Consider the following 16807-nt stretch of genomic DNA (forward strand, 5'->3'; position numbering starts at 1 on the left):
TGCTATCTATACTTATGAACCTACAATTCGAGCTCTTGGCCTCTGGAGTTCTCTCACATTTACTGTGCGGGAAGCCTTCCTAACTACTATCACCTTGGTCAAGACAGTGGATAAGCTCCGGGCCCACATGGTGGACCTGCTTTATACAATATCTTTCACAAAGACAAGGTGTTCCTGAGCTAACACCCCAGGTTTGTCCCCAAGGTTCCTTCTAACTTTCACTTGAACCAAACAGTGCAGCAGCCTTAAGCAACCATTTGACAGGCAGGTACCTGTTAATCCTTTACAAATCCTTTCCTTGCCCCAGCACTCAATTGTGTAAATGTTAGCACTTCTATTATGGAAACCTAGGAATTTTCACACTGAATCAGACCAGTTGTCCATCTAATCCAGTATCCTGTCTCCAATAGTGGCCAGCAAGATATAAGGACCTTGCAGTAGCAATATATGGGATGATTTGCCCTCTCTTCCCCCATTAGTTCTCATCTTGATGTCCAGTACTTAAAGATGGGCTTAATTACTGGAACACAACGTTTATATTTGTTAACACTCCTTCCACAACATTTATTATAATTAATTATAATAATTCTGCATTTTCTTGATACCCATATAAATGTCCAATCCCTTTTTTGTATCCTTGTAAATTCTTGGCCTCAATGACTTCCTGTCGCAATGAGTTCCATAGTTTTTATAAGTTTTGAATTTCCTACCTTTAAATTTAATTCATAATCTCTTTGTTCGAGTGTGGTGAGACAGGGAGAACAGAAGGTCCCAATCTTCTTTTTCTATATCATTCATCATTTTATCATGTCCTGTCTTATTCATCTCCTTTCTAAGGTAAGCAATTCCAGTCTTTTCAGTCTCTCTTCATCTGAAAGGTTTTCCAGGTCCTTCATCATTCTTGTCACTGTTCTCTGAACCACCTTTAGTTCTGCAATATTCTTTTTGAGATGGGGTGAGAAGCACTGTGCACGGTATTCCAGATAAGGCCACACCATTAATTTATCTGAAGTCATGATAATATTCTCTGTATTATTCAGCATCCTAGTCCTTATGAATCCTAAATCTTGTTTGCTTTCTTGACCATAGCTGTATACTGAGGATGGGTCTTCACTGCCCTGTGTACGATGCCCAGGTCCCTTCCCTATTTTATTTGTCCTTCGTAGTATAGAAAAAATATTTTCAGGTCTTTGATATTATTAGGCACAAATTTAGGGGTTGGTGGTGAGAGATCATTGAGTCAGGTTTCTGTGGGATACTTATATAGTAGCTGTAAGCAAATTGTTAGTCTCTTTTAATCCTATGGGTCCAACAGTGAGATCTTGCATTGTACTGCAGAACTGGGGGAAGCGGTCATTTTGAATTAGCTCTTGAGAAGAAATTTTCCCCACAGCAGTTTAAAATATTTTAAAACTTCATTCCAGTAGAAAACCTATGCATTAATAAAATGCAGGTTTTTCAATTATTCAAGGTTTAAAGCTGCTTGTAGCAGGGTTCCCACCATGCCCCTCTGGATTCAGCCACTCTCCTCCATGAATCAGGGACACTTCAGTCTGGTGCAACACCCATATTCTTTATTTGTGAAAAGTTTCCAGCTATATACAGGCTTTACACAGGCCTGGCCAGCTACAGACTGGGCAGCTCCTACTCCAACTGAACCTGACCTCTTAGTCTCCACCCGCTTCCTCTCACTTCCTTCCAGCCTTATAGCTCCTGCTAATGAGGCTGGCAGGTGTGGTCAGTTACCCGGCAAACATAGGGCAGTTCATTCAGCCTCAATCCATTCTCCCTGATTGGGGCTGGGGTGGCAGGTGCTGGTTAAGGACTTCTCCAGCAGCACCCTGCCATACAGATGATAGGTCTAAATCCAAAATGGCAGCAGTTCAGAATTATGGTGGATTTAGGATAATTTCAAAATAAATACAATAAATTAATGGAGATATCCTATCTCCTAGAACTGGAAGGGACCTTGAAAGGTCATCAAGTCCAACCCCCTGCCTTCACTAGCAGGACCAAGTACTGATTTTGCCCCAGATCCCTAAGTGGCCCCCTCAAGGATTGAACTCACAACCCTGGGTTTAGCAGGCCAATGCTCAAACCACTGAGCATTGGCAATTTGGTTATGTTTTTATTTCACCCCACAAAATAAAAACATAACCAAATTGCCACAGTAACTTGTAAAGCTATCCTCAAATTACCTTTGTGTTATTTGACCAGCTCTATTCCAAACACAGCGCAAGCCTCTGCTCCTCACTTACAAAGCATTCCATGGCCTATCTGCATGTCTGCTCTCATTTCCTCTATAGCCCCTCTCATGCCCTACAGCCCATCAAGCTTTTCTGTTTCTTTTGATCCAGATGGTGGTCTGGTTTAGAGGTCCATCAATTTACAATAGCTGAAAAGAAGCTCAATTGATTTCCACTATCTGAGAAGATGGCCCTGTGCACTCCAGAACTGACTCATCTTTGGGGAGCTCCCTGGTACATATGCTCACTGTGCCATCCCTTAAAGAATGCAGCATATGTTCCCCTCTCTGACTAGCCAGCTCTGCTGACCAGTGCAGGGGACAAAGAAGAAGGCTATGGTCCTGCCGCTCCATTGCCCCTTTGGAGGACAGTTGTGCCACAAGGAGCATTCAAGGAATAGTGAGGACATTAAGAGAGTACAGGGACCACAGCTGTGGCTGGTCCCTGTGGTGGGTCACAAGCAGGTTTGGCAGAGTTTGACTTTTTTAAAATAATTTTGATGGATAATATCAATGTTTATTTTAAGCACTTTTTTGGTTTATTTAAATGTTTACATTTGTGCAGAATTATGGGGCTTAAGCATTTTTTTTAAATTTTTATGCATTTAAAGTTTCATAGTTGCAGAAAATTAGGATGGACAGGGTCAGACAATGATGATTTAATGACTGTAGAAGATGAGATTAAAAGTGTTAAACTTTCCAATTGTCAAAACACAAATTGTCACTATCACGTGTCAACATATGCAAAGTAAATACTTTCAAATCAAATTCTAATAAGTTCTTAAGCAGCATTTTTCTGACTTTGCCTGTATGTAAATTTTGATGATTATTTATTGACATATGCAGACAAAAATCTAATCCTTCCAAACCTAATCACAAGGAAAAGAAACAATTAGATCTAACATTTTGTCTTTTCTCTTTCCTCAGTTTCATGTCTTGTTACATTTGGTCCCTTATGCTTGGAATAGCCTCTCAATTATTGTATTTCAACCACCCTGAGATCTATATTCAGAATATCAGCCCATTCAGCAATGCCCACATGTGACCATGCCCACATCACTCTTAATAATAATGATAATTAACTTGTTGCCTGACAATGGCACCCTGAAGTCCCAGTCTAGGTTCCCCTAAGTGCTGCTCAGTTGTAAACTCTTCAGGACAAGAATTCTGGGGCTTTGCTTGTGGCAATATTCTACATGTTGTAAAATGTCAAGTGCAGCTGCAAGCACTAAATAAATAATACATTATCCTCATTGTGGGACTCACTGGAACAACTTGCCATTTTATCTAACCTTCCCACCATCTTCGCACCGCCTCCCTGAATTCAATTTGTGAGTTCAGCAGGGAATGTAGTTACTGAACAATGACTGCTGCTCGAAGAAGCCAACATGGTGTGCTTGGAGAATAAACAGCCTTTTCACTTTTCTCCCTCTAAAAAACCCTTGTAAATTTACTTCAATTCTGAAGAAAAAAAAGACCGTGGTGTTCAAGAGAACTAAAACAGTGTGAGTCACAAGGAGCATTTATTCTCTGTAAGTGAGAAGGAAGGCAGGGGTTATTTTTTGTCCCTCACCCCACTCCCGGTCAACTGTGGGGGTCTTAAACATTATTAGCACTGGCAAAGACCTAAGTGCCTGCTAAAAGTACGGTAGAAAGGATAATCCAGCCCTGTTTTAGACACAAAAAGACATTAACATTTCAGAAGCAGAGGTGTTGTATGACTCAGGACATATAAAGTAAAAATAATTTCAAAGAGAAAGCTAGTGTCAAACAGCTGGTATAGGGAGACAAGTGGCTTATAGGCATTTGTAAAGTCTGCCTTTTGTAACACTTTCTCCTCTTCCTCTAGGCACAAAGTGAAATGTATACTTTGTGTCTGTTTTCAGCATCTAACATATACTTATCCCTAAGCTCAGAGTGGACATTACTGAAGCTTTCTTTTGTAGAACGTGTGATAGATGCCAATACAACTGGACATTTCCTATCTGCAGTAATTGCATTTCTGATGCTAAGTATAGGAAATTTAAACAAACAACATCACCACCACCAAGTAACCCTCTGTTTTATTAACTTTCACTCATGGAATCCTAAACCCAGATAAAGAGTTTTTTGTTTTTGTTTACTCTGGACCTCTCCAGAAATTTGTGGGTGATATTCACTACTCCTGATGCAGGGAGGAGCAACTTATACTTCAGTGCTACAGCAACCCTCTGTGCCCCAGAATAGATTAATTCCACTGATATCCCTTGAGGTTACTGCACAGGGGAGGTTCTACTACAGAAGAGCCTAGTTTATGGAGGCTGATTATAGGATACACTGAATCAACACATCCCATGTTTATGCACTTTCTCAATGAGCATTGCCCACCTTTGGGACTACATTACTCTCCCATTGTAGCTCTTCCGTTCTCCTCCCCTCCTAGCCACGAAATCATAGTGGCTGCTCTGATCTGCTGCAACATGCTTAATCCGACTCAGCAACAGATTAGGTGGGGGGTTCTGTAGTAAAGTGGTTATCCAGAGTTTAACTGGGTTACTTAGAGTATTATGGGCTGGAGCTATGATCCACCCTTCTCTAACTTCCAGTTTAGTTAATGGGTGTACCCTCCCCCATTCTGTTTGTATGTAGTTGAATAAAGCAGCACATTCCCAGCCTGCAAAACGATAAGTGATGTGTGATTCTGATGCACTGAGTGGACCCTTGACAAAATTGGTGATGAGGAATGTGGTAGAGTAAACTGTCACATGATGTGAGTGGAGGGAGACAGGTATCTCTAATTAGGCAGTCCTATTAGAAGCCCCTAAAAGTGGGATGGGTCTGGGCCTATATAAACCCAACCCAGCTCATTTCAAAGGTTAAGGGGGAGGAAGTGCTTTAGCAAATGGGGAGGATAAAACAATGCCTAAGGAAAAGACTCCTCTTGGGAAAGGCGAAGGTACAAACACCTGCTAGACAAAAGGTACTGGGGTTTGGGCAAAGCAGGCAAAGGCTGGGGGCTGCCTTCCCAAGAAAACTTGCCAAGATGTGAGAAAATGATGGAGAAATGGGCCTAAAAGGCTTGAGTATAAATGATAAGTTAAATTCTGATATGCCCTGTATCACCAATACTGCATATCCTTTGGGCTTTGATTATTTGTTTTCCATTTCCTCACCCCCACTTCATCCTGTGGTGGTCAGATCATCCTGGTCCATCGTGTGTAGCTTGCCCCCATTAGTACATTAATGATTGTCTACCAAACTCCCTGGGGCTGGTGAGGATTCACTGTTTCACAAGTGTAAGCAGGGTCTAAATGAGCTCTCCCCTGACATCTAGTGACAAATGGGGGGGGGGAGATTCAGAACCAAACCATATTTACATAGACACACTTTTTCTGCCTAGGTGTTCAGCTGGCAGAGCTGCTTTGCCAAAGGAATCAATGTTGGCTGATTTGGGGTTACAATTCACTTTTGTATCAAATGCTGGGGTAATGAAATATTATCCTTATTGTATGCGACAAGGGAAGCTGAACTACACTCAGTATATGCTGATTGAGGGGGTCACCCTAGATTGAACCTTACTTGCTCAGTAGGAGGATAGAAATGCCAAATTTCAGCAAAATATAGTGGGGGTGGAGACAGGTGTTCCTACCTGAAGGCAAGGCTGCTGCTTAAATACCATTTGGTCCTCCTTTTTCCAGTGTATGACAGAGCTGATAGGCCTCAGTCAAGAGTCCTTATTTCTGTTCAGTGATTACTAGAACTGAAATCACTAATGAGTAGGTGTAGGGACTACATCTTAGATGTGGTGCGGGGATAGTGTTGTATGAAAGACACTGAAGGAGTAGCAGCTGAGATGTTAAGCTCAGTTCTTAGTGACTTCAGCGGATAAGGGGTGGACCCTCAGAATGCAGCTTTGCAGAAGTGGCAAAGCAGCAGCAGCAGCAGAGATAACAGTGGCAGTGGTAGAGTATGATAGCATGTGGTAGCACAGATAGCAGCAGCAGTGAGCAAGTTGCAAAATTGGCAGCAGATACATTGCTTGGTGAACTTCCTCCTCCCTTTTCAGGGCTGGGAGGTGAATGACTCTCTGAACTCTGGATCTTCCTTGACCAAGGACAACTAACTGTGAGCAGGGTGAAGCAGAGAGAAACAGGAGTGGCGTGTTAAAGGGACATTCATTTGTCAGACTTTCACATCACAACACTGCCCAATGCATTGTGGGGTGAATGCTTGCTTAAGGTTACATGCTTCCAAATCGTGCTTGTGGTTTTTTTCCCAAACTAATGCTGGGTTCCCTTTGCCTTTTATTAAGTTTTCCTTTGCAATGTACAGGCTTAGTGCTTGCAAGCGGGGAAGTGTTGCCTCATAGAGGAGCCCAGGAGTGGTGTTTAGTTTTCCCACATTACAGAGTGGGAGCTCGAGCCAGTTCTGCTTTGTATTAAGAGGAACCCCTAGATATTGAACCCAACCCTTGTTACTGACTCCATCTGGCAGAAGAGTTACACAAGGAAGAACATAAGAATAGCAGTGTATGGTAAAATTCCTCAGTTAATGCAGAAAATAAGGAGAGTCAGCAATATTTTGAAAGACTGGAACACTATTTTCTTGCAAATGAGATTATAGATGAGGACAAATGGAGACCAATTTTCCTCAGGGTCAGTGGTTGCAAAACCTACGCTTGCTTAAGGAGTTTGTTGCAACCTCAGAAACCTGGAGATAAAAGTTTAGAAGACCTGCAAAATATCTTAACAGAGCTCTACACCCTAAAGCTAAACGTTATTGTGGAATATTTCAAGTTTCATACTAAAATGAGGCATCAAGGTGAAACTGTATCTGTGTATGTGTCAGGGCTAAAAAGATTAACGGAATATTGTTCATTTGGAAAAGTCCTAGAGGACATTCTGCAGGACAGATTTGTTTGTGGCTTTGATAATGAGAGAATTCAAAGAAGATTGCTGGCAGAGGAGAACTCAACCTGGCAGAAAGCAGTAGAATTAGCAACAACAATGGAAGCAGCATTTTTTTTAAAGTACAACATTTTCACTTAGAATTCAGGGTGAATCAAACTGACTCAATAAAAAACACAAAGCCAGCAGCAAGAGACTCAGACTCCTGAGAGGTATTTCTGCTGTGGAGGAGCTCATATTGCATCAGTTTATAAACTTAAAACAGCTCAGTGTTATAAATGCCTCGAGATTGGACACATGACCAGAAAAAGCGAAGGTGACTATCAAGCACAGGAGGGTAGATTACAAAAGATCAGAGGAAAAGGGAAAGCAGAGGGGTTTTTACCTTGGTTGGGCGGGACAGAAAATGTGGTACATACTGTGCATTGTCTAAAAGTGAAGGAAGTGGGACCTTAGGAAATAATGGTATAGTTAAACAATCAGTCAGTCCAAATGGAATTAGCTACAGAGACTTCAGCTACGGTGAGCAATGAATATACATGTAACACCTCCTGGGTGTGGTGTTCTGTTCCATCTAGTGGCACCAGGCCCACTTAGAGCTTGAGTCTGCTACAGCCTTAGCTAAGGGCCATATGGCTTTTAGCTCATGTAGTAGAGGCTCATGCACTGAGCTCTGGTAGCCCCAGGCTCAATCCTGCCCACTGACAACCGGGGGTCTGTTGGTGTTATATACAGATCAGCAATGCAAAGCAGGATTGAATATAAAAGTGACACTGCACACATACATTGGAGAACCCATACAGGTGGTAGGTTTTGTGCTTGTCCCTGTAAAGAAAATGTTACCACTCCTGAGGTGAGATTCTGCTGGGCTAGGACCTGGGTCTGCATATCCTTGTGCTGTGAGTGTTGTGGAGCCAAGTAGTACTGGATGTCCTGCCCACAGAGGCCCTGACTAGCAGAGCCTACCATGTTCTTTATTGCCCCCAGCATGCTATTTTAGGCCTATGGGAAACACCAGTAAGCTGTTTATACAACAAGGCAAATCCTTGACTTGCTTCTGAGACAGATCCTGCTTTGTTCCTGCATCCTTGTGTAGCCCAAGGTCCAGTGTGCTTCAACAGCAGCCAGGGGAACTACATGTTGTGGACAACAAACTTCTGCATGTTGGGAGAACTTCCTGGTTCCTACCAGGATGTACCCTCTGCCCCCGCACAGCAGGAGGTCTCAGCACTGACTGAGATGGGAGCACATAGCAGGCAAGCAGAGAGGAGGCTTCTGGACTGTAATACTGTTCTATGTTCTTTACAGAATAAAGCCTGGTGGTTTGTCTGAATGGGTCTGGTCTGAGGTGAACACACACTGACACACAACACAAAGCACACAAAGGAGCTTCAGACCCACTTTACCAAAGTTGTGTAAAAAGTTACAAGGCAGGCTTCCCTTATCTTGAACAACCTCATACTGAGCCAGTGAATAGGAAGGGGGCTACACCTGCCTTATCCCAGCCTCTGTCCTGCCTCAGACCCAGCTCTGCCTTCCTTGACTCCAGGTAACTGACTTCTGACTCTTGATTTTGATTCCTGGTACTAACTCTGGTCTGACTCTTGACTCTGGCATCTAGCTTCTGACTCTGGTTCTGAGCCTCAGTTCCATTTCCCAGCCCTGACTCCTGCTCCAACCAGTGGACCTGACCACCCACGTTCCTGACCCCCTAATGACCTGGGGACAAATGTAAAATCTGTTAGGCAGAGATTGGTTGCAAGAACTAAAACTGAATTGGGAGGAAATGGTCAAATTAGACCCTAGCAAAACACAGCACTCCTCGACACTCACCTACACATTTTTAAAGAAGGGTTAGGGACCCTGGACGATATAATGCCCAGGATTTATACCCGGGATGGGGTCAAGCCAAAATACCTTAAAGTAAGTCCACTTCCTTATGCCCTCACAGAAAACTTAGCAGTATAGACACTATCAAGGACTTTTATTAGTATAATAGATTGCAATATCAGCAGCACATTAATTTTCCAGTGGGCCATGGAACTTTTGCTGAAAGGTGTCCCATGTATTTTAGTGAGGATTGATGACAGTCTCATCACAGGCAGTGTGGACATTCTCAACACTGGCAAAGGTACTTCAAATATTTGAAGGCCATGGGACTTTGCTTACAAGAAAGTAAGGGCTTTTTAAATAAAGAACATATAACAGCTATAAGAATGGCCATACTTGTCCAACCAATGGTCTGTCTAGCCTGGTATCCTGTCTTTGACTGTGACCGATGCCAGATGCTTCAGCATGAATGAACAGAACAGGGCAATCATCAAGTGATCCATCTCCTGTCATCTAGTCCCAGAATTTGGCAGTCAGAGACTTAGGGACAACCTGACCAGCTTAGCTAATAGCCTTGGCTAACAGCCTCGAGAGGTCATCTAGTCCAGTCCCTTGCACTTAAGGCAGAACTAAGTATTATCTACACCATCCCTGACAGGTGTTTGTCCAACCTGCTCTTAAAAATCCCCAATGATGGAGATTCCACTACCTCCCTAGGCAATTTATTCCAGTGCTTAACCACTCTGACAGTTAGGGTTAGATGCATGTGAAGAAGTGAGGTTTTTTACCCATGAAAGCTTATACCCAAATAAATCCATTAGTCTTTAAGGTGCCACCAGACTCCTCCTTGTTTCTGACAGTTAGGAAGTTTTTCCTAATGTCCAACCTAAACTGCCCTTGCTGCAATTTAAGCCCATTGCTTTTTGGAGGTTAAGAAGAACAATTTTTGTCCCTCATCCTTGTAACAATCTTTTACATACTTGAAAACTGTTATCATTTTCCCTCTCAGTCTTGTCTTCTCCTGACTAAACAAACCCAATTTTTTCAATCATCCCTCATAGGTCATGTTTTCTAGACCTTTAATCATTTGTGTTGCTCTTCTCTGGACTTTCTCCAATTTGTCCATTTCAGGAAAGATGGGTGGTGCCCAGAACTGGATACAATACTCCAGTTGAGGCCTATTCAGCATGGAGTAGAACAGAAGAATTACTTCTCATGTCTTTCTTACAATACTCCTGCTAATATATCACAGAAAGGTGTTTACTTTTTTTTTTTGCAACAGCATTACACTGTTGATTCATATTTAGCTTGTGATCCACTATGACTCCCAGATCTATTTCTGCAGTGATCCACTATGACCCCCAGATCTATTTCCTAGGCAGTCATTTCCCATTTTGTACGTGTGCAACTGATTGTTCATTCCTAAGTGGAATACTTTGCATTAGTCCTCATTGAATTTCATCCTATTTACTTCAGACCATTTCTTCAGTTTGTCCAGATCAATTTGAATTTTAATCCTAGCCTCCAAAGCACTTGCAACCCCTGCCAGCTTGGTATTGTCTGCAAACTTTATAAGTGTACTCTATATGCCATTATCTAAATCATTGATGAAGATATTGAACAGAATCGGACCCAGAACCGATCCCTGCGGGACCCCACTCCTTATGCCTTTCAAACATGACACTGAACCCCTGATAACTATTCTCTGAGAATGATTTTCCAACCAGTTATGCACCCACCTTATACTAGTTCCATCTAGGTTGTATTTCCCTAATTTGTTTATGAGAAGGTCATGCAAGACTGTATCAAAAGCCTTACTAAAGCCAAGATATACCACATCTACTGCTTTCCCCCATCCACAAGGCTTGTTACCCTGTCAAATAAAGCTATCAAGTTGGTTTGACACAATTTGTTCTTGACAAATCCATGCTGACTGTTATTTAACACCTTATTATATTCTAGGTGTTTGCAAATTGATTGCTTAATTATTTGCTCCATTATCTTTCCGGGTGCAGAAGTTAAGCTGACTGGTCTGTAATTCCCCGGGTTATCCTTATTTCCCTTTTTTATAGATGGGCACTATATTTGTCCTTTTCCAGTCTTCTGGAATGTCTTCCATCTTCCTTGACTTTCCAAAGATAATTGCTAATGGCTCAGATATCTCCTCAGCCAGCTTCTTGAGTATTCTAGGGTGCATTTAAGCAGGCCCTGGTGATCTGAAGACCTCTAACTTGTCTAAGTAAGTAATTCATCCTCCATGAACTATTTTTGATTTTTTTTTAACACAGTTATACTTTTGGCCTTCACAACATCCCTTGGCAATGAGTTCCACAGGCTGATACTGTGTTGTGTGAAGAAATACTTCCTCATGTTTGCTTTAAACCTCCTGCCTATTAATTTCATTGGGTAACCCCTGGCTTTTGTGTAATGTGAAGGAATAAATTCACTTTCTTCACTTATTCACTTTCTGCACATCATTCATGATTTATAGACCTCTATTATATCCCCCATTAGTCATCTCTTTTCTAAGATTAATAGTCCCAAACTCTTTAATCTCTCCTCATAAAGAAGATGTTCCATATCCCTAATCATTTTTGTTGCCCTTCTCTGTACCTTTTCCAATTCTAATGTCTTTTTTGAGCTGGGGTGACAAGAACTGTGCATAGTATTCAAAGTTTATATAGTAGCATCATGATAGATAATAAGACAGTAAATATCTCTTTCCTAACAGTTCTTCAGACTTGTCACCTAAAAAAAATTGCTTGGGTGTGGGAATCTCCCTCACATCCTCTACAGTGAAGACTGAAACAAAGAATTCATTTTGCTTCTCTGCAGTGGCCTTGTCTTCCTTAAATGCTCCTTTAACAACTTGATCACCTATTGGTCCCACTGATTGTTGGCAGGCTTCCTGCTTTTGATGTACTTAATCGTTTTTTCCTGTTAGTTTTTATATCTTTTGCTAATTACTCTTAAAAAAATATTTGGCCTGCCTAACTATACTTTTACACTTGACTTGTGAGAGTTTATGCTTCTTTCTACTTTTTTCTCAATGGGATTTGACTTTGAATTTTTAAAATATGTCTCTTTGTCTGTAACCATCTTTTACTCTGTTTAGTCAAGGTGGCATTTTTTTGGTACAACTACTATTTTTTTTCTTTTTAATTTGGGCCATACATTAAATTTGAGCCTCTATTATGGTGTTTGCTGTTTTCGGGTTTTTTTTTTTTAAGTTTCCATACAACTTTCAGGTATTTCACTCTTGTGACTGTTGCTTTTAATTTCCATTTAACTAGCTTCCTTATTTTTATGTAGTTCCCATTTTTGGAGATAAATGCTACTGTGGTGTTCTTCTTTGGTACCTCCTGCCACCCCCGCATGCTTGAAAAACAATACTATAACAGTAGGAATTCCCATCCATAGAGATTCTATGGTACAGTTGTTTAATTTAAGATTTTTATTATATTTGACTCTACACTTTCTTTCACATATAGTGTCACTCCCCCAGCAGCACAACCTACTCTGTCATTCCTATATATTTTGTACCCTGGCATTACCCTGTCCCTTTTGATTATCCTTGTTCCACCAAGTTTCTCTGGTGCTTATTATACCAATATCCTCATTTAATACCAGGCACTCAAGTTTACCATCTTAGTATTTAGACTTATTGCATTTGTATACAAGCACTTACTTGTCTGCCTTCATGTGATATAATTGCATGGGACTCTTTTTCATTTGACTGTTTCTCTTCAGCTCCTACCAGCTTCCATCCTTTCTTCTTTATTAGGATATAGAGAATCCCCATTAATAGATCCTCCTCTAAGGGATATATCTGTTGGCTTGTCTCCGAGGTCTCTGTTTTTATTTTACATGCCAGCAAGCTGGTTCCATTTTGGTTTAGATGGAGCCCCTCCTTCCTGTACAGGCTTCTCTTTTCCCAAAAGGTTCCCCAATTCCTAAAAACAAAAAAAACAAACAAACAAAAAACCCATAAAACACTCCTCCATATCCTTATCAAATCCATAGGTTGAGACCATGCAGTTCTGCCTGTCTACCTGGCCCTACTCTTGGAGCTGGAAGTATTTCAGAGAATGCTACCAAGGAGGTCCTTGACTTCAATCTCTTAGGCTATGTCTATACTACCCGCCCGGGTCGGCAGGTAGCATTCGACTTCTCGGAGTTCGATATATCACGTCTCATCTAGACGCGATATATCGAACTCCGAACGCGCTCCCGTCGACTCCGGAACTCCACCACCGCGAACGGCGGTGGCAGAGTCAACGGGGGAGCCGTGGACTTCGATCCCATGGCATCTGGATGTGTGAGTAGTTCGAACTAAGGTAGTTCGAGTTCAGCTACGCTATTCACGTAGCTGAACTTGCGTACCTTAGTTCGACCAGTGTAGACCAGTGTAGACCAGGCCAAAGTAACAGACTAAATTTGGCCTCCAGGCTTACCTTTCCCAATGGTACCTAGATGTACTGTGACCACAAGCTCCTCCCCAGACCTGCACATATGTCTGTTTAGATTTCTCGAGAGATCTGCAAACTTCACACGCAGCAAGGAATTTACCATGAGGTTCTCCTGGTCATCACAAACCCAACTATCTAGATTTCTAAGAAATGAATCCTCCATTACTATTACCTGTCTGTTTCTAATAACTGTGGTCCCCCTCCCCCAGAGAAATACCTGCAGTGCGAGAAGGTACCATGACATCATCTGGAAGGAGGGCCCCAACTAGGAGATCATTTCCCTCTATTCCAGTTTGATGTTCTCCTTCCCTGAGACTTTCATCCTCCTCAACAGCACGGAAGTGGCCAGACTAGGGGAGGCCCTGCTATACTGTATCCCATGAAGTCTCAGCTATGGAGCTCTCTGTCTCCCTTAGCTCCTCCAGCCAAGCCACTCTGGCCTCTAGAGCCCATACTCTCTCTGTCTCTGAGGGCCATGAGCTGCTTGCACCAAATGCACACACATGTCACCTGGCCACAAAGCATGTAATCAGACATGCATTCAGTGTGATAAACTGGTAACACCTGTTCTGCTGCTGGACTTCTGCCTGCATTATTTTTCAATCTTGCAGCTTTTTTTTGGTTTGGTGGTTGTTGGTATTTTTTTTTTGGCGGGGGGAGAAGGTGTTTCTTCACCTACATTTAGAGAATGTTTGGCATATCTGGCTCTCACTCACTCCCTCTCTAAACTCCCTTGCCAAATGTCCCTGTTTTCAGCTCTTGCTTACTAGCTCCTCAGGTCACTTTTTTTTTTCTCTGGGAAACTTTTGTTTTCTTTAATTGATCAAAGTGATATATTGGCATCAATCTGTCTCATGCCACTTGTACAAACGGGTGGAGGGGAGCCAGGCCCAGCCCCAGTCCATGGCTTCTGCACATTGACCACAGTATCCCCTAATTACTCCAAGGCTTTTACAAGGGCCTCACCTGCTTCTATGTTAATCTGGGCTTCTACTTTAGCCATTCCATCAGGTGCTGCACCCAGATGGGATAAGGCCTTATCCAGTTTTGATTTAGCAGTAGCGAAAGCCAGCATGTCAAAAGTGGCCACCTCTTCTGCCAGCAGCTGCACAAAGTACTTGGTTGCTGTGCCATGCTTGGCAAAGACCATCACAACTCCGGGATTCAGGACCTGCAGGGTGGGAACGTGAGCCTCCAAGATGCCAAAGGAGCCACTCAGTGTGGAAACATCCACCTGCTTCACAATGGCTCCATTGTTCAACACCTGCGTGGGCAAGGCGAAGGTGAAGGACATCTGGGCTGGGCCGGCAGCTGCCTCGACATAAGAGTGAGCTGGGGCCTGGAGGCCAGGCAGGTACAGGGCAGGGGCCCGAAGGCCAGGAGTTGGCGAGCAGGCAGCATGGTGGGGACCAGGGCGAGCACAGAGCAGAGCAGCGAGGCCACCCAGGGTCACTTTGGAGATGGCTTTTTAAAACCCTGAGTAGTCAAACCCACTGTTTAAGGGCTCCTAAAGGGATTAAGGATCAAGAGTCATTATGAGACCAGAAGTAGTGTACCCGGGCTACAGAATAGACAATGAGGGGATTCACTCTGTAGCAGATCACATCAGAGCAATTAATCAGGCTCCTGCCCCTTAGAACACAGCTGAGCTACAAGCCTACTTTGGTATGTTAAATTATTATTATAGGTCTCTTCCAAATGCTTCAGTCCTTTTAGAGCCCTTGCATCAACTCCTAAGGAAGACGCTCCCCAGGTATTGGGGGCGGGGGGAAATAGGAAGAGAGTGCTTTCCAGGAGTCTAAAATCTACTCAAAATCTTTAAAGTAGTTCATTTTGACCCCAGGCAAAGAATTAATCCTATCCTATGATGCTTCCTGAGATATGATATAGGGACAACTTTGTCAGAGAATGGCCAATTGGCTATGTCTCCAGATCACTGACTAAAGCTGGATGAGGTTGTTTTCAGTTAGAGATATATCATTTTTAGAATACAAAAATTCATCATAGGCTCATAGACTATCAGGGTTAGAAGAAACCTCAGGAAGTCATCTAGTCCAACCCCCTGCTCAAAGCAGGACCAAACCCAACTAAATCATCCCAGCCAGGGCTTTGTCAAGCCAGGCCTTAAAAACCTCTAAAGATGAAGATTCCACCACCTCCCTAGGTAACCTATTCCAGTGTTTCACCACCCTCGTAGTGAAATAGTGTTTCCTAATATCCAACCTAGATCTCACCCCATTGTAACTTGAGACCATTGCTTCTTGTTCTGTCATCTGCCACCGCTGAGAACAGCCAAGCTCCATCCTCTTTGGAACCCCCTTTCAGGTAGTTGAAGGCTGCTATCAAATCCTCCTTCACTCTTCTGCAGACTAAATAAGCCCTGTTCCCTTGGCCTCTCCTCATAAGTCATTTGCCCCAGCCCCCTAATCATTTTTGTTGCCCTCCATTGGACTCTCTCCTATTTGTCCACATCCTTTCTGTAGTGGGGGCCCAAACTGGATGCAGATGTGGCCTCACCGGTGCCGAATAGAGGGGAATAATCACTTTCCTCGATCTGCTGGCAATGTTCCCAATAATGCAGTCCAATATGCTGTTAGCCAGAAATTCTTGGCAACAAGGGCACACTGTTGACTCATATCCAGCTTCTCGTCAACTATAAACCCCAGGTCCTTTTCTGCAGAACTGCCACTTAGCCAGTTGGTCCCCAGCCTGTAGTGGTGCATGAGATTCTTCCCCCCTAAGTGCAGGACTCTGCACTTGTCTTTGTTGAAGCTCATCAGATTTCTTTTGGCCCAATCCTCCAGTTTGTCTAGGTCACTCTGGATCCTATCCCTACCCTCCAGCGTATCTACCTCTTCCCCCAGCTTAGTGTCATCCTCAAAGTTGCAATCCATCCCATCATCCAGATCATTAATGAAGCTGTTGAACAGGAGAATTTGCCACACACCATGGACCAAATTTTACAGGCATGGAGTTTAAAAACTTTATGAGCAAATATGGGATTAAACATATTCAAATTTCTCCATTGTAGGCCTGAGACCTGATCACCCCCATCCCATATTAAACCGGCCCTGGGTGAAACTCAGGGAGTTCACAACCAAAATTGAAAAAAGAATGTTCTGCTGCTGATAAAGTGCCCCCATCTCAGAAATATCCCTAACGAAAGTTATAACCAATAAGGTTGTAAAGTAGGGACATCCAGGCTCTGAGAAATTAGGGAGAATGCAGAAAGAGACTCAACAAATGGTAAAATAAGCTCTAACCAGAGCTTTTATGCTGACCATCTACATAAACAGAGAAGGTCACAACTAAGTTACAATTTGTGCATGAAAGATCAAATGTAAAAACTTGGGTGGTAAGGAGGACACATAGGTGCC

General features: G+C 42.8%; 2 long non-coding RNA genes and 1 pseudogene across 3 annotated transcripts in view; 2 read left to right on the plus strand and 1 right to left on the minus strand.

Annotated features, from left to right (window-relative positions):
• Nucleotides 1-16807, plus strand: part of LOC120402264 — a 51193-nt gene that overhangs the window by 26414 nt on the left and 7972 nt on the right. The window contains exon 1 of one of the 2 annotated variants that reach the window (XR_005597090.1): nucleotides 8480-8680. The exons of the other annotated variant lie outside the window; for it this stretch is intronic. This is a non-coding gene — a long non-coding RNA (uncharacterized LOC120402264). Of the gene's footprint in view, nucleotides 1-8479; nucleotides 8681-16807 lie in introns of those variants that run through there. 2 annotated transcript variants of the gene reach the window in all.
• LOC120402263 lies at nucleotides 5106-8428 on the plus strand. Its single transcript, XR_005597088.1, has 3 exons — nucleotides 5106-5204; nucleotides 6291-6446; nucleotides 8228-8428. It is a non-coding gene; the product is annotated as an uncharacterized LOC120402263 (long non-coding RNA).
• Nucleotides 14323-14831, minus strand: LOC120402262 (annotated as a pseudogene).

Source organism: Mauremys reevesii, linkage group 3 (genome assembly GCF_016161935.1).
Source record: "Mauremys reevesii isolate NIE-2019 linkage group 3, ASM1616193v1, whole genome shotgun sequence".
NCBI classification, from domain to species: domain Eukaryota; kingdom Metazoa; phylum Chordata; order Testudines; family Geoemydidae; genus Mauremys; species Mauremys reevesii.